At 44.6% G+C, this 17,571-nt stretch overlaps 1 protein-coding gene across 1 annotated transcript in view; it reads right to left on the bottom strand.

Moving 5' to 3' along the window:
* The window catches only part of LOC140208329 (uncharacterized), a 330,302-nt gene that overhangs the window by 21,288 nt on the left and 291,443 nt on the right, over window positions 1-17,571 (bottom strand). The window lies entirely within an intron of this gene.

Below are 17,571 nucleotides of genomic sequence, written 5' to 3'. Positions count from 1 at the left end.
GTAGATAAGTCCCTTGTCCTTTTTAACCTGAAAAAAAAAAGTTACAAAATCCATCAGTGAGTGAAGGACAACATTTCAGATGAGATCACTTGAGTTGCCAAGGTGTGATCTGGCCTCACACTGTTAAAGTGAGGTTCAACACAAGTTGGAGAGAGAAGTCATCTTCTAACTGAGCACGGTACTGGTATCTGTAATGACCATCAAACTCGCTGATGCTTTTCCTGTCTCTGTGAGAATGGGGCATTCTGGCCGTCTCCAATCTGTGACCTGGCTCAGTCTGATACTATCCTTTGGTATTATTCCCTGTTCCCACTGTGCTTGGACAGCTTGTACATGGTGACTTGGACAGGTTGGGTGAGTGGGCGGATGCATGGCAGATGCAGTTGAATGTGGATAAATGTGAGGTTATCCACTTTGGTGGCAAGAACAGGAAGGCAGATTATTATCTAAATGGAGTCAAGTTAGGAAAAAGGGAAGTACAACGAGATCTAGGTGTTCTTGTTCATCAGTCACTGAAAGTAAGCATGCAGGTACAGCAGGCACTGAAGAAAGCTAATGGTATTCTGGCTTTCATAACAAGGGGAATTGAGTATTGGAACAAAGAGGTCCTTCTGCAGTTGTACAGGGCCCTGGTGAGACCACACCTGGAGTATTGCGTGCAGTTTTGGTTTCCAAATTTGAGGAAGGACATTCTTGCTGTTGAGGGAGTGCAGCGTAGGTTCACAAGATTAATTCCCGGGATGATGGGACTGTCATATGTTGGAAGATTGGAGCGACTTGGCTTGTATACACAGGAATTTAGAAGGATGATAGGGGATCAGATTGAAACATATAAGATTATTAAGGGATTGCACACGCTGGAGGCAGGAAGCATGTTCCCACTGATGGGTGAGTCCAGAACCAGAGGCCACAGTTTAAGAATAAGGGATAGGCCATTTAGAACAGAGTGATGGATATGTGGAATGCTCTGCCCCCGCAGGCAGTGGAGGCCAAGTCTCTGGATGCTTTCAAGAAAGAGATGGATAGAGCTCTTAAAGATAGTGGAATCAAAGGTTATGGGGATAAAGCAGGAACTGAATATTGATTGTGGATGATCAGCTATGATCACAGTGAATGGCGGTGCTGGCTTGAAGGGCCGAATGGCCTACTCCTGCACCTATTGTCTATTGTCCATTGAGCTGCATGGGTGCCTGGCCCCACAGTAACTGAAACACTCTCACGCAAATAGCCTTTGTTGACGTGCAACTGTGTTTTTTTTATCTACAGTCAATTCAAAGTGCCACAGTTTTAAAGCCATGTAAATATTACCTGCCCAGAAAAATGGTTGGTCCGCACAGCTGTTAAAAGGAATTAAATGAATATCAGTATTATTTCATGTTCTTGTCACAGAGTCATAGAAAAGTACAACACAGAAAAGGGCCCTTTGGCCCATCTAGTTTGTGCTGATCTATTTAAACTGTCTACCACATTTACCCCGACCATCCAGGTACCTCTTCAATGCTGAACTTGAGCTCGCATGCACCAGTTGGGCTCTCTGCTCATTCCACACACGGATGACTGTCTGTGTGAAGAAGATTCCCCTCATGTTCCCCTTCATGTTTCACCTTTCACCCTTAATCCAGGGCCTCTGGTTGTAATCCCACCAAATCTTAGTGCAAAAAGCCAGCTTGCCTTTACCCCATCTACGTATAACCATCATAAATTTTGTACACCTCCAACAAATCTCCCCTCAATCTTCTGCATTCCAAGGAATAAAGCCCTGTCCTGTTCAATCTCTCCTTATAACCTAAGTCCTCCAGACCTGGCAACATCCTTGCAAATTTTCTCTGAACTCTTTCAACCTCTTTTACATCTTCCTGTAGGTTGGTGACCAAAACTGCACACAACACTCAAAATTAGGCCTCACCAATGTCTTGTACAAAGTCAACATAACATCCCTCTCCAGTACTCATTGATTTGGTTTATGAAGGCCAATGTGCCAAAATCTTTCTTTCCATCCCTATCGAACTGTGACACCACTTTCGGTGAAATATAGACCTGTATTCTCAGATTCATTTCTTCTACAACATTTCTTAGTGCCCGACCAGTCACTGTGTAAGACCAACCCTGGTAGGTCCCACCAAAGTGCAACACTTTGCACTTGTCTGCATTAAATTCCATTTTCCATTTCTCAACCCGTTTTTCCAGTGGGTCCAGATCACACTGCAAGCCATGGTTATCTTCCTCACTGTCCACTACACCACCAAACTTGGTATCATCCACAACTTTGCTGATCCAGTTAACCACACTGTCATCCAGATTACTGATATAGATGACAAACAACAACAGATCCAGCACTGATCCCTATTGCACACTAGTCACAGACCTCCAGTCAGAGAGGCAACCATCTGCTACCACACTCTGGCTTCTCCCAAAGACAGTGTTTCATTCAATTTACTATCTCATCTTGAATGCTGAATGACCGAACCTTCTTGAACAACCTCCCATATGAGACTTTGTCAAGTGCCTTACTAAAGTCCATGTGGACAACATCCACTGCCTTGCCTTCATCCACTTTCCTGATAACTTCCTCGAGAGACTTTGGTGAGACACGACCTAGCATGCACAAAGCCATGCTGCCTATCCTTCATCAGTCAACATCTGTCCAAATATTTATATATCCGGTTCCTGCACATAACCCTCCAATAACTTTTCCCACCTCTGATGTCAAGCTCACCAACGTACAATTTCTTAGTTTATTTTTAGAGCCTTTCTGGAACAGCGGAAGAACATTGGCTGTCCTCCAATCCTCCAGTACCTCACCTGTCACTAAGGATGATTTAAGAATCTCTGCATGGGCCCCGACAATTTCTGCACTTGTCTTCCGCAGAGTCCCAGGGAACAACTTGTCAGGCCCTGGGGGTTTATCCATGCTAATTTGCCTTAAGACAACAAACTCTTCCATCTCTGTAATCTGTACAGGGTCCATGAAGTTGATGCTGCTTTGCCTCACTTCCATAGACCTTGTAACCATCTCCCGAGTAAATACAGATGCAAAAATAGGATTTAAAATCTCCCCATATATTTTGTCTCCTCATATGGATTACCATGCTGATCTTCCAGAGGATTATTTTTTTCCCTTGCAATCTTTTTGCTCTTAAAATATTGGCAGAATCTCTGAGGATTCTCCTTCACCATGTCTGCCTGGGCAACCTCATGCCTTCTTTTATTTCTTTCATAAGTGTTCACTTGAAATTCCTGTATTTCTACTTGTTCCTATCTGCCTGTTCCTGGAATGCACCTTCTTTTTATTGACCTGGGAGATGAAGCACAAGGGGGTGATGGAACTGCATGGTGGGAGGTGGGGGTAGAGGGAGTTAAACTAAAGTTTCAGGGGGAATGGAAGCATGAATAACAGAACAGGTAGTGGAGGGGTTGTGAAGACAGATGTTGTTCAGTCCTCATACAAAGTCAGGAATGAAAAAGTTGAGCATGGTGCAGTGAGTATGCTCAGTCCTGTGTATTTCAATACAAACAGCAGTGTAGGAAAGGTGGATGTGTTCACTGCACGGAACAACAATGGAATTATGACACAAGGATCTGGCAACTGTGGATTGGGACAGGCAAAGGTGTGCTTGGTAAGTGGGAGGCCTTCAAAGCGAAATTTTGAAAGTACAAAGCGGATATGTGCTTGTCAGAATAAAAGGTAAAGATGGAAACTGTATCCTTTGGATTTCAGGAGATATTGAGACCCTGGTGAGGCACAAAATGGAGTTGCATTAACAAGGATAGGCAGGTAGATTCTTATGGAGTACAAGAAATACAAGAGAATACATATCAAATAAATCAGGATGGCTAAAAGAAGGCATGAGATTGCCCTTGCAGAAAAGAAGGATAACCCTTAGGGATTCTAGAGATAGATTGAGAGCACTGCTTTTGCCAGATACCATTTTCTTAGGTTTCCATTTGGAATTGCATCAGTTCCTGAAGTGTACCATAAAACTATTTACATGCTATATGAGCACATTGAGGGCATAGATACTTCCAAGGACGATATTATTGTTTGCGGATCATCTAAACAAGAGCATGACGCCAGGCTCAGACAAGTCTTAGAGGTAACACGCAAGGCAAACCTGAAGTTGAATAAAGACAAATGTCAGCTAGGAGTGACTGAACTTACCTTTGTGTGTGATATCATCAGCAATGCAGGTGTGCGTCCTGATCCATTGAAGGTTTCTGCTATTGAGAACATGCCAAGTCCGCAATGTAAAAAGGATTTTCAAAGGTTTATGGGAATGGTCAACTACATGGGAAAATTCATACCCAATCTTTCGGAACAGCTTGCTCCATTGAAACAGGTAACGGAAAAGAAAAAACAAATGGTGCTGGAATCATGAACAGGAGAAGGCATGGCAAAATCTGAAGAAAGTGCTCACTAAAGAACCTGTGTTGAAATGCTATGATGCTGAGATAGCCATCAAAATCTCATGTGATGCATCTCAAGCAGGTTTAGGGGCAGTGTTACTCCAGAAACATGATAAGGAATGGCTACCAGTGGCATTCGCATCTCGTTCATTATCTGATCCAGAAACAAGGTATACCCAAATTGAAAAAGAATTGCTCAGCATTATGTTTGCTTGTGAGAGATTTCATCAGTTTGTGTCAGGGCAATCTATTGATGTTGAAACTGATCATAAGCCTCTGATTGCATTGTTTCACAAACCTTTAAGCGACTGTCCTTTGCGAATTCAGCGAATGATGACCAAATTGCAAAGGTATGTGTTGAATGTGTCATACACACCTGGAATATTCATGTACACGGCTGACACACTTTCCAGAGCTGTGGATCCAACAACAAAAGGCAGTCACGGGGACGCTGTTGATGTTCAGGCATTTGTTGGTATGATCATAGAGACTGTACCTGTTGTTCCCGAAAAGTTGGAAATGCTGCATCTTGCGACAGAGAAGGACAAAATTGCCAGTCAGGTAATACAAGTGGCGATGGATGGATGGCCAGATTATAAGCATGACTGTACCTCAAAGTACAAGAATATTGGAACTACAGAACAGAACTTTCTGTTGTGGATGGGACATTGTACAAAGGTAGCAGAATTGTGATTCCTAAAAGTCTCAGAAAAGAAATGATACGGAAAATTCATAAAGGCGTCAGAGGTATTGAAAAATGTAAGAGAGGGTGCGGGAAGTGATGTTTTGGCCCAGGATGAATCAAAAAATTGCAGAATTGGTGTCTTCTTGTCAAATATGCCTTAAATACCAACCCAGCAACCCTAAGGAGCCACTGCATCCACGTCCTAGCCCTTAGAGACCTTATCAGAAGATAGGACTTGATCTTTTTTGTATCTGACAACAAAGATTATCTATTAATAACAGATTACTACTCATTGTGTGGTTTAAGCAGAACAACAGCAGAGAATGTAATTACATGCATGAAATCAGTTTTTTTTCCAGATATGGTGTACCTGCCGAAGTTTTCACAGACAATGGTCCACAATTCAATGGTGAATGCATGAGACATTTTGCTCATGAAAGGAGCTTTATTCATACAACATCGAGACCACTTTGCCCTTAGTACAATGGATTAGTTGAGAATTCGGTAGGAATTATCAAGAAACTGATGCACAAAGCAAAATATAGTGGAGGTGATTTTTATAAAGCTTTGTTAGCCTGTCGTAGTACTCCACTTGAATGTCAATGTTCAGCTCTTGATGGGATGCCGTTTGAGATCCAATCTGACAACAGAGGAGAGCCTTCTGAAAACAGAGGGAGGTGAACAAGTGAAAAGATGGAAAGATGAACAGAAACCAAAGAAGAAGACATACTTTGACAGATGCTCTCGTCCATTCCCTGAACTTCACCAAGAAGATGAAGTAAGGATACAAGACAAAATGAACACGTGGACACAGAACGCTACAGTACTTGAAGAAGTACAACCCAGATCATACATGGTCGAAACAGAGGAAGGAGCAGTGTTAAGAAGACATTGCAAAGACCTCAATAAAGAGCCAACTTCAAAGTTTCAGTTTCAGACCAGACAAAACATGGGAATGACAACGTAACACAAGAAACTGTGTGAACCACTTAGAAGATCTACTGGTGTTTGCAGACCCCCAGAGAAAATGATGGAGACATGTTAAATTATGCATTTGCTCTGGTCAATGTTGCTAATTGTTTTTCTTTTTAAGGAAAGGAAGATCTGGTGATATGACGTGTAAGAACGTGATTGCAGAGAGTTCTGAGCATGCGCAGGAATGATAGAAAGATCCAGAAAACATGGCTTTGTAAGGCACGTGTGGTTGTTGATAAGTAAAGTGTTGATAAGGTTTTCCAGAATATGGTTCTTTATTAGAAACCCACGGTGTGTATTAAAGAACACAACATATATAACCCGTGTTAGTGTGGGGAGCGGGATTTTACACCATATTCCCGGTACAGTCTCAACAAAACACAAATAATTGTCACTTTGCCCGGACCATTGGCCCCGCTTGCAGGGCAACAGTCTGCCGGTGTTTGCCCCCCAATGTGGTGAATCGCCACCACCGTGGGCTCAGACATTTCCACAGATGAGCCCCTCCTGTCCCCACCGGGACAAACATCCTGTCCGCCCCCTCTCTCACCGTCTTCATCCTCTCCCTCCCCGGGGAACCGGCATCAAACCGACGGGCCGAGCGGTCTCCTCCTACCTCTCAGCGACACATCAGACTCCGGCCGCAGGAGACGCTTCACAAACGCCCCAACTTCCCTCGGAGGGAAATGGAAATAAATCAGAAAGCGGACATTTACTTTGGGATTTGTTCCGCTTTGACGGGAAGGCTGACAAATGGTGTCAGCGGGGGTAACACCCTCTCGGCTGGTCCGCCTCGGCTATTGGTTGTAACCAGTGATTGACATCGCTTCGCACCAATGGGAATAGCGCAGCTGCAGAATCCTCTGTTGACAGCGGTGGGGGAGGGGCTGGTCACGTGATTAGTAGCCCAGCCGTTAAACCGATAAAGCTCGAGCTCACCAGCGCGCGGGTGACGTAAGACACCGCGCACGTGAGGACAGATCCCGGTGTGGGGGACCCATGTGTGACGTCAGGCGCGTGCGTGCGCCTGTGTGACGTCACCTGTGGGGGAGGGCTCGTATTTAAAAACACCTGAATGGACGTTTCTGATGATTTCGGTGGGACAACAACATTAATCACGGGTTTCATCACTGAATCCAGTGTTGTGAGATGTAAAGTCCCCTGTTATGTGTCCGGCTGTGCCGTGTTGTTGGTGGAGTGGGCAGCCTGGTGTTTGTCTCGATTCGGGTCACAACACCAGAATTGCCAGCGGGGTCCACACACAGTGTATTAGTCAACAGAAAACCTCTCGTCCCTGCAGTCTCTGTCTCCTGGTAAACTCAACACCCTGACAATGTGGACCAGAGACACCCCTTCCTCTCAGAGTCAGGGGATCACTCAGACAGCTGATCACTGAGAGGAATTATATTTATTGGTCATTAAAGTTCACCCAGATTGGTTTGGACGGATTTGATGTGGAGTTCGGGGTGTCACAGTGAAAGGGCCGGACGGCCGAACTCTCTCCGTTGTCCAAACATCCTTCCAGGTGAGGCGACACTTCACCTGTGAATCTTCCGGGGTCGCCCGTTGTGTCCGCTGCTCCCGATGCGGCCGCCTCGACACTGGTGACACCAGACCCTCCGCAGTTGTGCGGGGTCGGGTTGTGTTTTTATTGGTGGGGGTCGATGTTATTGTTCCCTTTTGTGCGGGAGGGGTGGGTTTTGGGGGTTGATGATCGCAATGCCGTTCTTTTTGATGCGGGGGGTGTGGTGGGAGTTTGATTTTTCTCTCTGAACGACTTTCATGTTCTTTCTTTGTTTCATGGCTCTCTGGAGAAGAAAAGAAACTCAAGAGTTGTTTACGGATACCTGCTTGATAATAAATTAACCTTTGAACTATCCGCTCCTAGCAGGACTTCCCGGAGTCCAAACATTTTCATTCCCATTCCGATTCCCATTCCCGTTCCGACGTGTCAACCCATCGCCTCCTCTTGTGCTAAGATGAAGCCACCCTCAGGGTCCAGGATCAGGACTTTATATTCCGTCTGGGTACCCCCCGCCCCCCAACCTGATGGCATGAATATCGATTTCTCCTTCCGGTGAACAAATCTTCCCCTCACCCCTCCATCCCACTCCCTCTCTTCCTCTCTGACTTTCCACGTCCACTCACCTGTTGATCACTTCTCTCTGGGTCCACTGCTCCATCCCTTTCTCCTATTCTCCACTCTCCTCTCCTATTAGATTCTATTTTCTTCAGCTTTTCAGCTTTCCCACCTACCTGGCTTCACCTATCACCTTCCAGCGAGACATTTCCTCGTCCGGACCGATTTTATTCAGGTATTTCCGTCATTTCATCTCAGTCCTGAAGGAGGGTTCAACTGGAAACGTCGACTGTTGACTCTTTTCGATAGATGCTGCCCGGCCTGCTGAGTTCCGCCAGCATTTTGTTTGTGTTGCTTTGGATTTCCAGCATCTGCAGACTTTAAACATGAGGAATTCTACAGATGCTGGAAATTCAAGCAACACACACCAAAGTTGCTGGTGAACGCAGCAGGCCAGGCAGCATCTCTAGGAAGAGGTGCAGTCGACGTCCTGATGAACGGTCTCGGCCTGGAACGTTGACTGTACCTCTTCCTAGAGATGCTGCCTGGCCTGCTGCGTTCACCAGCAACTTTGATCTGCAGACTTTGTCGTGTTCGTGATTTACCTCCCTGTTGTCGCTCCGGCCTTCCGGCCACTGGCGGCGCTGCATGGACCTCCGACCACTGGTGGCGCTGCACGGACCGCCGGACACTGGTGGCGCTGCATGGACCTCCGGCCACTGGTGGCGCTGCCGCGAACATCCTGCTAAACGCATGCGCGCTGCCGAATGCAGCTGCCGCTGGTGGGTCTCCGATTCGGGGCGGCGGTGAGTGGAAACATCTCCGAGTTTGTGTGAATCTGGGCCGCTTAAATTCGGAAAGTCCCGGGCCCGCGCTCTGCCTGACGGCTGGAGCAGGGGTGCAGTGCCAGTTTTTTGGGTGCCGGAGCTGGACGAGGGGTGGTTGATAAGTTCGTGGCCTAAGTTAGAAGGCCTGAAGTTTACAGCTGTCGTTACATGTACGTGTTGTTCCGCTCTGTGAGTGATCATGCAGAAAGTTTGAAGCTAATAACTGTTGTGGTATTTCTGTGTCAGATAATTGAAAATTGACTGGTTTTCAAAATTTACTCCTTCCACCTTAGGCTAAGAACCTCGATCTCACACCTAGTTAGTGTAGCAGCTCATTTCATGCACTGGGTAACTTCCTTCCCCCATTCATGTAATGAGCAGGTACACAAATTGGGTGTGGCATATATAAATGAATAGGGCTTCTCATAATGTCAACCACTAAACCAAGATGAAAGAAATATATGAAATCCAGAGCTCAATAGACAATAGGTGCAGGAGTAGGCCATTCGGCCCTTCGAGCCAGCACCGCCATTCACTGTGATCATGGCTGATCATCCACAATCAGTATCCAGTTCCTGCCTTAACCCCATAACCTTTGATTCTGCTATCTTTAACTGCTCTGTCCATTTCTTTCTTGAAAGCATCCAGAGACTTGGCCTCCACTGCCTTCTGGGGCAGAGCATTCCATACATCCACCACTCTCTGGGTGAAAAAGTTTTTCCTCAACTCCGTTCTAAATGGCCTACCCCTTATTCTTAAACTGTGGCCTCTGGTTCTGGACTCACCCATCAGCGGGAACATGTTTCCTGCCTCCAGCATGTCCAATCCCTTAATAATTATAGATGTTTCAATTAGATCCCCTCTCAGGCTTCTAAATTCCAGAGTATACAGGCCCAGTCGCTCCAATCTTTCGACATATGACAGTCCCGCCATCCCGGGAATTAACCTTGTGAACCTACGCTGCACTCCCTCAATAGCAAGAATGTCCTTCCTCAAATTTACAGACCAAAACTGCACACAGTACTGCAGGTGTGGTCTCACCAGGGCCCTGTACAGCTGCAGAAGGACCTCTTTGCTCTTATACTCAATTCCCCTTGTTATGAAGGCCAACATGCCATTAGCTTTCTTCACTGCCTGCTGTACTTGCATGCTTGCTTTCAGTGACCGATGTACACAGAAATATAGTGACAGTTAAGACATTAACAAGATTATAGCCTATCAAACATCTGAACAGGCCTGACTTCAAAGGACCATTACTTTCAGAACTGCATTTGGAGCCGGTTAGAAAATTTGAACGAGATGCAGGCGAAACACAGCTTTTGTTAGTTTTACTGTTATCAATGACTTGTGTGTTATCCTTGTTACACTCCTCAGCTTGTTTACGGAAGAAAGAAGTTAACATTGTTTGCTTAGAAGCCATAGGGTTGTTAGTGAGAAAAATTTACTTTTGTATCAGCGAGTAATCCACGGACCACCACAGATGTAGCCTTACTGATACGACTGAGTCAGAGCAGACAGCAGGGCCCACAGCGCTCAGCAGTGTTCCTAAGCAGGTATAAAAATAACAGAAATAAAGCAAGTAAGTTTTTTACACTTTTAGATATCTACATTGGAACCAAGTAATCAAGTATGAAAAAAAAACGTCTAATGAAGTTTTGCTAAAGCCACGAATATTGCTGAATATTAGTATCAAAAGTGGAAGGTTGGCAACTCTGCCTCGTACCGTTTCTCTCGCAGAAATGTTTGGACAGGAAGTGTATCTGTGAGTGTCGATACTCACAATATCCTCACACGTCGGGTACTACATGGTTAGACCTATACAGATTCTGTTTAGTCTTTAAATGTATAAAAAGTTAAAGAAGCTTGAATCTTTACATAAATTATTGTCGTATCTATACGAATAAAAAATATCGTATTTGGAAGTGATAAATGTTAATAGGGGAGGAGGGCAACCATTTGGGAGGTTTGGAAATGCGTTTCGTCTCGTTCATTGCCTCCCTAAGTTACTCTTTTTCCTGTCAACACAAAGAGACAAACAGCCTCTTTCCAATCAACTATAGTTGGTGGAGCTCGGCCAAGGGGTTGATGCGCTATTAATGACAGTTGAAATGATGTAAAACTAGCTTATAGCCTAGAAATTTTTTTTCCCCATTTGCCTTGTGAAAAAAACTAAATTCACTTTATCCAGATGTAGAAGAAGATTTTGGATGATTACCTTGAATTCTTCATCAAAATCAGGCCGAAGATAAGCGAGCAGTGAATTTTTCTTTCATTATTTTGGACTTTTAACCTGGGTTTCGATGTTCATTCCTTGCTTAATACAGCTGCTACCTGGAATCCAATGGTACCCGTTGGAAAGAGCGGAAAAAGGCTCACACTTGTGTACAGTCGTCCCTCGGCTGGAGAGAGACTGAGGATCTGTGAAATGGCGGGAGGCTACAGCAGGGCATGCTGGGAAAACAACGGTCGAGCGAGGACGAACTTCACAAATACCTCAATAAAAAACAGTCACAGATCCAGGATTTCACCAAAAACGATCAAATATCCTATCCTAATGTTGTTAGTGGTATTTTCCCCACCAATCACCACCACCTATCCCCAACCCCCACTTCTGTAAAATTCCCCCTATTTAATATGCGGCCGCTGTTAAATTCCCCGCTTGTTCATTTTGACGTTTTTTTACCGAGGTGCCGGAGTGGTGCCCCGGTGAGCTCCGGCAGCACTGCACCCCTGTTTAGATCCAAGTAAAATGGACCCGGGGATCAAGCTGCCCGGGTTTGTGAGGTGTTGAGCCAGTATTTCTGGTCTGGGATCAAATGTTTGTTTCTGGAGTTCCTCTGGAAGCAATGCTGTTAATCTGAGGAGAGAATGAGTTTGTATTCATCCCTCACAAGGAGAGGCTGTGATTAAATGGGCTGTTCTGTGTTTGCACCAGCAGAAATAGATCTGGGGGGGTTCAGTGTTCGAACTGTGTTTGGAAATTCCTCCACGCTGTCACCTGTCTGTCAGACAGTGGAAATCAAACAGAGACTCAAGTTGCTGGAGATCTGCACTAAAAATGGAAAATTTTGAGTCCATTCTGACAGAAGATTGTGAACCTGAATCGTTAAATTTGTTGATCTCCCCACAGCAGTTCCTTTCCTGTTGAGCGACTCTGGTGATTCCAGTTGCTTTTTATTAAATTCACTCTGGAATGGTTTAAATTTTCTGATTGTCTGTTGTACTTGGGAATGTGTTCAGTGCAGTTGTTGCCAACAAGGTTCACATGAATAATCTCAGGAATGATCAGCTTTACGTGTGAGGAGCATTTGATGGTTATGGGGCTGTGCTCACTGGAGTTCAGACGGGGTGGTGAAAGGGGAGGTGGTTAAGTAAACCTACTGAATGCTGAGAAGCCTGGATACAGTGGACATGGAGAGGATGTTTCCATTAGACGGAGAGTCAGTGATCTGACAGCACAGTCTCAGAATAAAGACGTTTCCCTTTAAAACTGAGATGAGAACAATCTCTTCAGCCAAAAGATAGCTGATCTGTGGAATTTGTTGCCACAGAGGGTGGCTGAGGCTGTCATTTGGGTATATTTAGGAAGAGGATGTTTCTCTGTTGGAGTCTCAAGAACCAAGAGTCACAATTTCAAAAATGGCATTGGACTGAGGTGAGAAGAATCATATTCATGATTGGTAAGTAGCTTCAGGGTTACAGGAGGAAGGCGAGAATATGGTGTTGGAATAAATCTCAGCCGTGGTTGAGTGATGGAGCAGACTCCATGGATCGAATCACCTAATTCTGTTCCTGCATCTTATATCTGACCATGACTGAACGATGACTCCTTCCTATCCCTTATCAGGTTCTGTGACGTGTCAGGGACAATTACAGATTTGTTCACAGAGATCATTATATTTGTCTTCAATGTTTAGATTTCAGTGAGCAGAAATATTTTGTTCTCCTTTGTATTGTTAACGTGCTTCATTATCTTTCATGTTAAAGTTAGACCTGCGATGAGAGATTTATTGGAAGAAAAGCTCACAACTGGAAGAGAACCACGACTGAAGATGAAGGAACAGCAGCAAGTGAACCAGCCCGAGGACTGAGAGCACCAACTGGAGAGAACCCTTCTGACTCAGGGTTTCCATTGATTCAGTCCGGAGCAAGTTTGGTGAGTCTCATTTACTCAAACACTGGTCCTTTAGACATTACATATCTGTACAGAGTAAGGTAGGGAATAGTTATGGTGAGACTGAATGTGCCCAGAAATACCAGTTATGCCTCTGTCAGACCCAGTTACAATCACTTCTGGTCTGGTAATGTACTGTCAGTATCCCAGCTCTTTAATCTCACTCACATTCCCTCAGTGTTTGCTCATTTGAAGAACTTGCATCTTATGAAGTAGCTTTTGGTCTGTTCTGAGTGTGGAGAGGGAAAGAGGGGTGTTTATATTACAATCTTGCAAAAAGAAGTAATTGTTTGACATTACTTGCTGCAAACTCACTCCCCATACCCTGTACATTCTCAACCAGATTATTGACATAGATGACAAGTAGCAATGGGTGTAACCCTGGGGAACTCCACGAGGCGCGGGCCTGGACTCCAATAACCAGCCTCCCATCATCACCATCTGCTTCCTGCCATCTAGCTGTTCCCAGACTCTGGACTCTGTGACAAACACAATGTTAGCAGCAAGATTAGACAGAGATTAATATAAAGAGAGATTTGTTGCTTCCTGGTGCGTGGAATGCACTGCCTGAGTCAGTGGTGGAGGCAGATACACTAGTGAAGTTTAAGAGACTACTAGCCAGGTATATGGAGGAATCTAAGGTGGGGGGGCAGTTATATGGGAGGCAGGGTTTGAGGGTCGGCACAACATTGTGGGCCGAAGGGCCTGTACTGTGCTGTACTATTCTATATTCTATATCAAGACAGAAACACCTCCTCCTCCGTCATCTGTATAGGGTCCATGATCGCATTGCTGTTTCGCCTCACTGTAAAGACGCTGTATGTCTCCTGAGTAAACATAAATGCAAAAAATCCATTTTAAATCTCCCCCACCTACGTCAGCTTCATGCATTAATGCCCTCTCTGAACTTCAAGAAGACCAATTTTGCCTTTTGGTATACTTTTATTTTGAATATATTTGATGAAGGAATTGGTGCTCTCCTTTTCATTATCTGCTGGAGCAAACTCGTGCCGTACTTCAGCCCTCTTGATTCCCTCCTTTAGTAACTCTTGAATTATTTATACTTATCAGTACCTCATTTGTTCTTTCCTGCCTATACTTGCTATGCACTCCTTCACCAGGGTCTCAATATCTGTCAAAACCCAAGGTTCCCTAAACATGTTAGCCCTGCCTTTTATTCTGTCAGCAACATTCAAACTCTGTACTGGTCGTCATTTATGCATTCCATCTCTGTACTCTTAAAATAGCAGTTTTGAAGGCCTCACACTTACCAAGCACAGATTTGCTCGAAATCAACCTGTTCCAATCCACGTTCACCAGATCCTTTCTGATACCATTAAAATTGGCCTTTTCTCCAATTTAGAACCAGACCTACCCATTTCCATAATGATCTTTAAACTAATGGTATTATGATCACTAGATCCAAAGTATTTACCTGCACAGACCTCTGTTACCTGCCCCGTCGTGTACCCTAATAGTATTTCAGTCTATAGTTATGACCTCAATATATTGATCAAGGGAACTTCCTTGAACACATTTTACCAACGATATCCCAAACAGCCCTTTAAAGTATGGGTGTCCCGGTCAATAAGTGGAAAGTTACAACTATCTAGCATCATAACCTTCTAAGTTGCCTGTGATTTCTCAAACAATTTGATCCCCCAAATCCTATTGACTATTGGGCACTCTGTAATATAATCCCATCCCTTCCTTATTGTTCAGTTTCACCCATAAGGCCTCAGTGGTTGAGCTTTCCAGTTTGTCCTGTATGAGCAATGCAGGGACATTTTCCCTAACGAGTTATGTCACTTGTCCTTCTCTAATCCCTGCCACTCAATCAAATTGTGTCTAACGCAACAGAACCCTGGAAGACTGACCTGCCAGTCCTGCACCTCCTCCAATCAAATCACATTAATGCTTGCAATACTGTAATTCAATACGCTGATCCATGCTCTAAGCTCATCAGCCTTTCCTACAATACTCCTTGCAATGAAATAATACACATTTGGGAACATTTGTTTCACCATGTTCTTTCTTTAGACTCCTGACTTTTTATGTTGGATTAACAGCATCTTTCCCACACAACCACTCCACTATCCACTCTGGTTCTTCATCCCCTTGCAGCTCAAGTTTGACACCTCACCCCATCCCGATGCAGTGTTAACAACCCTTCCCGCAAGGGTATCAGTCCCCCTCCAGTTCGGATGCAAAACGATCATGTCTGTCCAGGTCCCATCTTCCTTGGAATCATCCAAACATCTGCAGCACTCCACAATGCACCATCTCATCAGCCACACGTTAGACTGTATTATATCCTATTTCAGGCCTCACTAGCATGTGGTATGGGTGGCAATCCTGAAGACACAACCCTGGATGTTGTGCACTTTAACCTATCACCTACATCCATGAACTCACTTTGCAGCACCTCTTCACCCTTCCTGCCCTGTCATTGGTGCCGACGTGAACCTTGACCTCTGCTCACACTACCCTTAAACATGTTTCAGACTGGATGCGAGATTTCCCCGACCATGGCAACACACCATCCAGAAATCTTGTTCTCATTAATAGTGATGGCAGTCACTGCTGCTTCCCGTCACTCACGGGCCACAGTGAAGAGATATGCAAAGTATGCATTAGCTATACAGGACCCTGGTCAGACCCCACTTGAGCTCAGCTCTGGTCACTTCACTACAGGAAGGATGTGGAAACTATAGAAAGGGTGCAGAGGAGATTTACAAGGATTGGGGAGCATGCCTAATGAGAATAGGTTAAGTGAACTCAGCCTTTTCTCTTTGGAGCGGTGGAGGATGAGAGGTGACCTGATATGGGTGTATAAGATGATGAGAGGCATTGATCGTGTGGGTAGTCAGAGGCTTTTTCCCAGAGCTGAAATGGCTAGCACGAGAGGGCACACAGATTTAAGGTGCTTGTAAGTACAGAGGAGATGTTTTTTTACGCAGAGTGGTGAGTGCATGGAACTGTAGTGGAGACGGATATGAAGGGGTGTTTTAAGAGACTTCTGGATACATGGAGCTTAGAAAACTAGAGGGCTATGGGTAACCTTAGGTAATTTCTAATGTAAGTACATGTTCAGCACAGCATTGTGGGCTGAAGGGCCTGTATTGTGCTATAGGTTTTCAATGTTTCTATGTTTCTAAAGTTCACCTGCTATTTCTTTGTCTTCCATTACTAGCTCACCAATATCATTTTCCAGTGGACCAATATCAACTCTCAACTCCATTTTTTCTTTTTATGTAACTGAACAAAAACATTTGTTATCCTGCTTGATATTATTGTCTAGTCTCACCTCATATTTCATCTTTTCCCTTCTTATAGCTTTTTTAGTTGCTTTTTGTTAGATTTTAAAAGGTTTCCAATCATCCAACTTCCCACTCACTTTTGCTTCCATATTGACACTCACTCACTCATGGACTAATCACAGGACACACAAAAGGCGAACAGTATAGATCACCAGCATTTCATCCGAAGTTGCACTGGTGATGTTGCCTAGCTGGGTAATGAAACATCTGCAAGCGAACAAGCCAGCTCGGCGAGCCACTAAACAAGATCTGGGTTATTACACAACACCCAATCTAAGCGAGCCTTTCCCCAAGTAGGCTCAAGCACAATCGCAATAAATCCCCTCTCCTGCGACCCGACACCTTAAGTATGCTTGATTTTCCCATTCCCCTTGCATATTGAAGTTCGCCAGGACAAATGTGTCATTACCCTTATTACATGCCTTTTCCCTTTGCAACTCAAACCCACATCTTGGCGACTATTTGGAGGCCTGTATATGATTCCCATAATGTGCTTTGTTACCCCCTGTAATTTCTTATCTCCACCCACAAAGAGTCAACGTCCTCTGACTTTATGTCCCCTTTTTCTGAAGGTGTAATTCCATCTCGAAAACATAGCCAATGTCTTCCTGCCTGTCCTTTCGAAACAAAGTATATCTTTTGATGTTAAACTCCCAAACAAGATCTTCTTTCAGCCACAACTCAGTAATGGCCACAACGTCGTACCAACCAAAATCGAATTTTGCCTCTGTGGTACAATTTAACACTTGGCTGTGTCCACATTTAAACCTGCTGGCTCATCTTCAGCTCTATCATACTGGTTTCCATTGCCCTGTCATATTAGTTTAAAACACTCCCAACAGCTCCAGTAAATTCGCCTGCAAGAATATCGGACCCTGCTGGAATCCCTGCCCCTTGCTGTATTCTTCGGCCACACACTTATCTGCCACCTCATTCTATTCCTATCCCCACTGTCGGGTGGCACAGGCAGTGATCCCGAGATTACTACCTTTGAGTTCCTGCTTCTCAGCTTCCTTCCTAACTCCCTGTGTTTTGTTTTCCAGACCTCTTCCCTGTTCTCTTCCTATATCATTGGTACCAATATTTATCACGACTCGTGACCTTTC

The sequence above is a fragment of the Mobula birostris genome, chromosome 13 (assembly GCF_030028105.1).
Source record: "Mobula birostris isolate sMobBir1 chromosome 13, sMobBir1.hap1, whole genome shotgun sequence".
NCBI classification, from domain to species: Eukaryota; Metazoa; Chordata; class Chondrichthyes; order Myliobatiformes; family Myliobatidae; genus Mobula; species Mobula birostris.
The sequence above is the reverse complement of the archived record's forward strand: the minus strand, read 5'-3'. Positions and strand labels throughout refer to the sequence as shown.